This window comes from Pseudopipra pipra, chromosome 14 (genome assembly GCF_036250125.1).
Source record: "Pseudopipra pipra isolate bDixPip1 chromosome 14, bDixPip1.hap1, whole genome shotgun sequence".
Lineage (NCBI taxonomy): Eukaryota > Metazoa > Chordata > Aves > Passeriformes > Pipridae > Pseudopipra > Pseudopipra pipra.
In genome coordinates this window covers 6,463,733-6,470,408 of record NC_087562.1, presented here as the reverse complement: position 1 = coordinate 6,470,408, position 6,676 = coordinate 6,463,733, and the positions used below count along the sequence as shown (strand labels likewise).

Sequence of the window (6,676 nt, the reverse complement as noted above, 5' to 3'; positions counted from 1 at the left end):
GGACACTGGCCCCCAACAGAAGAAAGACATGGACTTGTTGGAGCAAGTCCAGATGAGAGTCACAAAGGTGCTCTGAGGGCTGGAGCACCCCTGCTCTGCACACAGACTGAGAGAGCTGGGATTTTTCAGCCAGGAGAAGGAAAGGCTCCAGGTAGACCTTAAAGCCCCTTCCAGTGCCTAAAGGGGCTCCAAGAGAGCTGGAGAGGGACTTTGGACAAGGGCCTGGTGTAACAGGACACAGGGAATAGCTTCTCACTGGAAATGGGGAGATTTGAGTGGGATATTGGGAAGAAATTTCTCCCTGTGAGGGTGGTGAGGCCCTGGCACAGGTTGCCCAGAGAAGCTGTGGCTGCCCCATCCCTGGAAGTGTCCAAGGCCGGGTTGGATGGGGTTTGGAGCAACCTGGGCTAGTGGAAGGTGTCCCTGCCTGTGGCAAGGGTTGGAACTGGATGAGTGTTAAGATCCCTTCCAACCCAAACCTTTCTATGCCTCTATAATTCTACATGTCTCAGAACAACCTTGATTTAGGAATAGCTTCAGCCTGCAGCACCCAAGGGAGCAGGTCCCAGAGGGTGACATCCCAGTTTCCAGCAGCATTGCTTAAACCGTGGCACATCCCTTATCTTTCCATGCTGGGTGAGGGCCACCCCACTCCTGGCAGCACACAGTCCCCCTGCAAGGCTCCACACTCCTGCTCCTCCATCCTCCCACCCACCTAATTCCAACGAGCTTTGGCTCTTTGTCCAGCAGCCCCCGGGTGACAAATGAATCCCTGTAACTTTCCATTCAGCGGCCTCCTCGAAGAGGATGTGCGAGAGCTTGATTACAGCCCGTTATCAGATCCCAGCACCGGGATTTTCCCCTCTCCTGTTGTTTTTACGACGACGATAAGTTGTTACAATCTTTCTCTTACAAGACAGCGCTCGTTGCCCGGGGCCGGCTGAGCGGGGTCGCTGATTGCCGTGACTTCCCCGCAGGTATAAGAGCTGCTGATTTATGGCAGGGGAAATTCATATTAACCGTAAATATCTTAATAACAAGCCGTCTGGGAGAGAGGGAGGGCTCTGCATCCAGCACGGACTAATTGCTGTTTAATGGGCAGCATCCACAGCACTCAGTAAAACAATGCTGCTGGCAGAGGGTGTTGCTGAGGTTACAGAAAGGGCTTTTAATCTGCAAGAGGAAATTTGCCCCAGCAGTGCTAACTGCTGCTCTCAGCCCAGTCCTCCTCACGTCCAACAAGAGATAATTATCTTATATTAAACACAGAGATGGAATCTCCCACCCTCAGCCAACAATCAGACCTGAAATACTCAGCCATCACCTGCTCCTCCCTCGCCGTGCCTGTGCCCACCCTCCGGCTCCCACGTGCCCCAAAGGGACCTCACATCTCCCAGCCTCAGCCTGAGGATTGTAAACTCCACTAAAAGCTCCCTAATTTTGTAATATTCTGGGTTTCCTTCACTCAGGAAGGCTCCCAGATGGGTGCTGAGTTGGCAGAGCAGGTGGAAGGTGGATGCTGGGATGTTGTGGGTTTCTACCCAACCTTCCTGCACAGAGGTGGGAGGTCTGGTGACCACCCTGTGTGTCCCATGTCCAAAAAGAGCTGCTTCTTACCAGCTCACCCTTTGCTTTTTTTTTCTCAGCCCAGGAGAGACTCTTTGGATCGGTGTCTACCCCCAGATATCGACCTCCCACTCCTCTCTTAATTCAGACTTCAAAGTAACCAAATCTCAGCAGCACTTTCACTGCAGGGAGAGATAAATTACTCTGAGGATACTTCTCATTTTTTCACATAAACCCTGCAGTTTTTGGTTCACAGGGTCTCTTTCAACACGTAGGGAGGTTTCATCTGTATCACATCCTTCGCAGAGGTCTGAGCCAAAGGACCTCCTCAGGGTTTACACCCAGCTAAGGCAGCAATGAAAATAAAACCCGTGGTTCTGCCTAGATGTAGGATCATTTCCAGGTTTTTTGGGATCAGCTGAGGTCTGGCAGGAAGCTCTGCTCACGTGTGAAGTCTCCTGCCTTTCTCTTCAGGATCATTGTTATGAGAGATCCTGTGCAGAAGTGAGTGATGAGGAGCCACAAAAATAGTTCAAAGGTCTGGCCATTTCCCTACTTAACCATGATATTTGATGGAGTGTAGCTGAAAACATTATTTAAGAACTCGACTTTTAGCAGAACTCTTCAAAGTTCCCTAAACCAAAGGAAAATGGCTTTCCACTGATCTTCCCTTTCCTCACTTCTGATCAATTTAAAAGCAAGAGTGGTTATAAATGCTGGTTATAATTTTTTTTTTTTGGACTTCAAATTTAGTCTAAAGTCTGGAAACAGATTACAAAAAATGTTGTTTGGGTTACCTGTGGCACATGAGCGGTAGACACTGAAATAATTAAATCCCAGGGAGAGAGGAAAATTCTCTATACAGAAAAAAAAAAGAGAAAAAGAACCAGTGTAACCCTGGAGAGCAGAATATGCCCTTTGAGCATAAAAAAAGCATCAGGTTTCTTTAAGCTCATGGTTAAAAGATGATTTCACCAAGGAGTAAGGCAGTTGGTGAAACTCTTGTGGAAGGTGAGAAATGCTCCATCATTTATTTATTTATCTTTATTTTGTGTGTTTATTGTTTTTGCTTTGTGTTTCCTTTTGTATTTTTGTAGGGTTTTTTTATTTTGTATTTTATATTTATTATTTTGTATTTTATATTTATTATTTTGTATTTATTTATTTATTTATTTGTGGGTGCCACACACAGCTGGCCTGAGGCTCCTGGATGGATCTTTTCAAACACACCAGAGCACTAAACCTGGGCTGCAGGTGCTGCTTTATGGGTCACATGCCCAGCAAATCCCTTCTGATAAGCACAGAATGTGTGGGGTGTTGCTCCTCCTATTCCATGCCTCTTTTTTGGCTGCTTGTCACTCAGTTTTCACTCAACACTTCACTTTGAGCATCAGTACTGGCAGATCAGTGTGTTGGCTGCAGATAATTAGAAGTGTTTAGGTGTTTAAATCCTCTCATAGACTCCTCAGCAGCACCCAGAGGAGTTTAACCTGTCAGAACCCGATGGAAAAATTGCTGCATCCATCACAATGTGCAGAACCAGCCTCTTCCACAGCCACCTGGAAAAATAAAGCCTAAATCCAATCCACCCAATAAAAACCAGCCTTTCCTGAGGAGATATTAGTGCCCTGTGCTGCACTTTGCAGCTCTGGCACACAGGATGGCAGATGCCTCCACACCTCAGTGCTGGTTGTCATGGTCTAAAAAGCAGCTTTTCCAGCTCTTCTGAAATCAGGATGCAATTCAGAACCTCATCAAGCTCTGATTTCTCCAAGTGAGGTGACTTTATGCTGAAGAACATTTACCTACATGAACAACTCTCCATTAAATTTCATTTTTTGGGAGTGAGGTCATTACAAGTCATTCATTGGAAGTGAACACTTCACTTCTCTGCCCCCATTGAGATGGCCCAACTGGAAATTACTCCAGTGCACTTGAATATTTGCCTTCTGGAAGCAAAGCCAGTGTGAGAGCGCCGAGAAGAGAATGAAATCACATGATGTGTGCAGGTTAAACACGCTCCTGCACCATGGTGCACACACCCATGAAAAGTGGTGAAAATTCAATTTCTGAGTTGTCTTCAGCAGCACATTCCCCAGTTCTTACCATGAGGGTCTGGGTGCAGAGGATCCCACGAGGGAGGGACAGATCTAGACCATCATGTGCTGGCACAGGGACTTGAGCCTCTTCTCGTCCAAAATGGAGGTGGAGGAGGGGGTAGGTTTTGTGGGGAGCAGAAATGGATTTCACAAGACCAAATGAGGAGAGGTGAGGCTCCAGGTGAGCTGGCTGTGAGCTCCACCTGGGAGATGGACCAAGTTCCACTATAGCTGAATTTGCTCCCCAGAAACAATGAGTTTTCCCATATCCATTATGGTTTTGCAGTGGGACAGATAATGTTTAACCCAGGGGGGTGTAAAACCAACAATGGCATCTTCCCCAGCCAAGATGAAGACTGAGAGGTGGAGGTTTACCAAGCTATTGTTGTTAGATGTCCTCCCAAATCCATGTCTCAGCAGATCTGGGGGCTGCTTTTCCCACACATTTCCAGGGCACCTCAGCTCCCTTCACCAGCTTTTCCTCAGTCCTGCAATCCATGCACAGCAAATGCTGTGCCCACACAGGGTGCCCAGTGCTGTGCATTAACCTCTGAAAACCTCACCACAATCTGAGCAATTTATAGCCCACTCCTTGTTTTTTTCTTTGAGATAACTCTGACTTGTAGAATTGCTGTGATAAATGAACAAGTAGATTCATGGCATGGAGGGTAATCCCTGAGAGGAGTGGAGAGGATACAGCTTGGCAGTAAAACTGGGCAGTGGGTACATAAATTTCTCCCAGGCATGAAGACAAGTGGCAGCAATGTCAGAGGCATTAACACCTCCCCTCAGGTGGAATTGTTTCAGTGTGTCTCCAGTCTTGGGGTCCATACGCATTTCAAAAACTCCTCGAGAAATCAAAGCCTGGGAGGTCTGTGTGAGCCATTCCAGGGGGCTGTAAATTTTATTTTAAAAGGAAGAATTTAGAATTGCATAAACCGTGAAGCTTTTCCTCACAAAGAGTGGAGTGTTTTACAGCATCAGCTTTAGCCAGTCATCAAATCGCCTGTTGTGTTAAAATAATTGTGCAAGTCAAAATTATATGCACATTTCAGGATAAAATACCCACAGTGAGACTAAAATACCAACAGAGGAAGTCTCGACAAAGCTTCTCTTCCCGCATAGATGCTTTTCCCTTGACACACAGTGTGTGGATTTTGATAAAACCCATTTGTAGATGCTTTTTTCATGCAAATCACTCCTATTCCCGAGAAATGTTATCCACACATGCAGCCATCTGAGCTACTCACGACCACCAGGGACTTCATGAGCAGGCAGCTCATCAAAAAGCCCAAACAGCAGCAAGCAAAATAATTTAACAACAGGAAAAACTCAGCTGATGGCTGCAGGGAGGATGATCTGCAGTGGATACCCACGCTGCTGGCAGGGCTTTGCACAAGTGTTTTACACCTGGAGATCACCTGCACTTACCTATCCCAGTGCAAAGCCCAGGGCAGGCTTTAAAACCCCTCTGAGGTATTTTGGAGTTTAGCTGATGACCACTCAAAGCTGACACAGTTCCAGCAAACTACATCATGGTCACACACCAAGGACTTCTGTGACTGTGATCCTGGAGGACTTGATGTCATGGAAAAGAGAGAAATGCCCTGGGGAGATCCCACTAACATCTCTTCCCCGTCTCCTTATATTGGTTTTACTGATATTTAAGATTTTTAAAGACTGGGGATATTTTCTGCCAGATTACAGTGAACCTTATGAGAGTGTTCTGCCACTGCAGGGAAGAGGGACTAGGTGCTCATCAGGTTCAGAGAGCAATGGAAAACAACTTGTTTTATCCAGAAAAAATTGGAAAATGGTGCTCAGAGACTATTTTTTTAGATAGAAGGTAGAAAAAAAAATCTATTTTTACTTTTTCTTTGTGATTTGCAAAAAACCCCACCCTGACACCTTTGCTGTAAGACACACTGCTCCTCTCTCTGCTCTGACAACAACCTCTCTGTGCACACGAGGGAAAATCCATCAGTTCTCCAGCAGTCTTCCTGTACTTTCTCCTCTTGGAGTTAGGAATCACAGGAAGGAACAAGAGAATTTTTTGTCATTCTGCAGGACTTATCTCAGTTTCTCCACTTCACAGTATCCACAGCCCCAGGGATGCCAGTTCAAGGCTGCAGCACCACCAGTCACAAAAATCTATATTTATTAGTCTCCACACAGCTTAATTTCTCAGTGCCAAACACAATTCTGCAGAGTTCAGAGACCACTTACTCCAAATACCAGTTTCATTGCTTTTTTCTTTCTTCTCCCCAGCCCAGGACAGCAATCTGGCTGCACTTAAAACACTCTGCTTCCCATCTTTTATCCCTTGGAAGGGACTTGAGAGGTTTATTACACACTGTGATCTTATCACCAGCTACTCCAGCACAGTCCTTGGCAGTAACTGGGGTGTCCCATGGTGGCTGGGATTGCACCATGCAAGGGGTCCTTTCCCATCAGGATTTTCTGCAAAGTACAACTGCATTTATATCTGTATTATATATATTTTTATATTTATATTTATATTGTTATTTTCAAGCAATGTTGGATGTTTATTTCATCACCAAATGGTCACTGGAAGATTTTGATGGGATATTTATGAGAGTTTTAACCTATTTTGTCAAAGTGAGGATGATGTTACACCACACACTGAAAGCATTTCAGCTTAAGGCTGTTGGGCACTCGTGGTGCTCGTGGCAGCTACAGCAAAAAGAGATTAATCTCCTTTTTTAGTTATCTATATCATTAATTACCAGTGGGTTGTGTAGCCCTATGTATCAGTCACACATGAAAATAGGTTTAATGTCTGAGGAGTAATGCTGAGAAAGGAAATAAAGTGATATGAAAATTCTCTTCTTTCAGTGTATTCAGCCCTACCAGGATCTGTTTAAATGAAAGAGGACATAATTTCATGTTTTCCAGTGTACAAATTCACCAGGATTAAACCTTGCCTGGAGGAAGCCAACTTGCTGTTGATTTACACCTGCCCAGGAGCTAATCCTCTGAATCCAGCCTTA

The 6,676-nt window shown here is 45.4% G+C and overlaps 1 long non-coding RNA gene across 2 annotated transcripts; it reads right to left on the bottom strand.

Annotated features, from left to right (window-relative positions):
• Positions 1-2,764: 2,764 nt before the first annotated feature.
• Positions 2,765-5,213, bottom strand: LOC135421795 (uncharacterized). 2 transcript variants are annotated; one of them, XR_010434194.1, is made up of 3 exons: positions 5,087-5,213; positions 3,673-3,750; positions 2,765-3,125 (listed from the first exon to the last, which is right to left on the bottom strand). It is a non-coding gene; the product is annotated as an uncharacterized LOC135421795 (long non-coding RNA). The 2 variants fall into 2 exon arrangements; XR_010434195.1 differs by having other exon boundaries at positions 2,765-2,982.
• Positions 5,214-6,676: the final 1,463 nt, after the last annotated feature.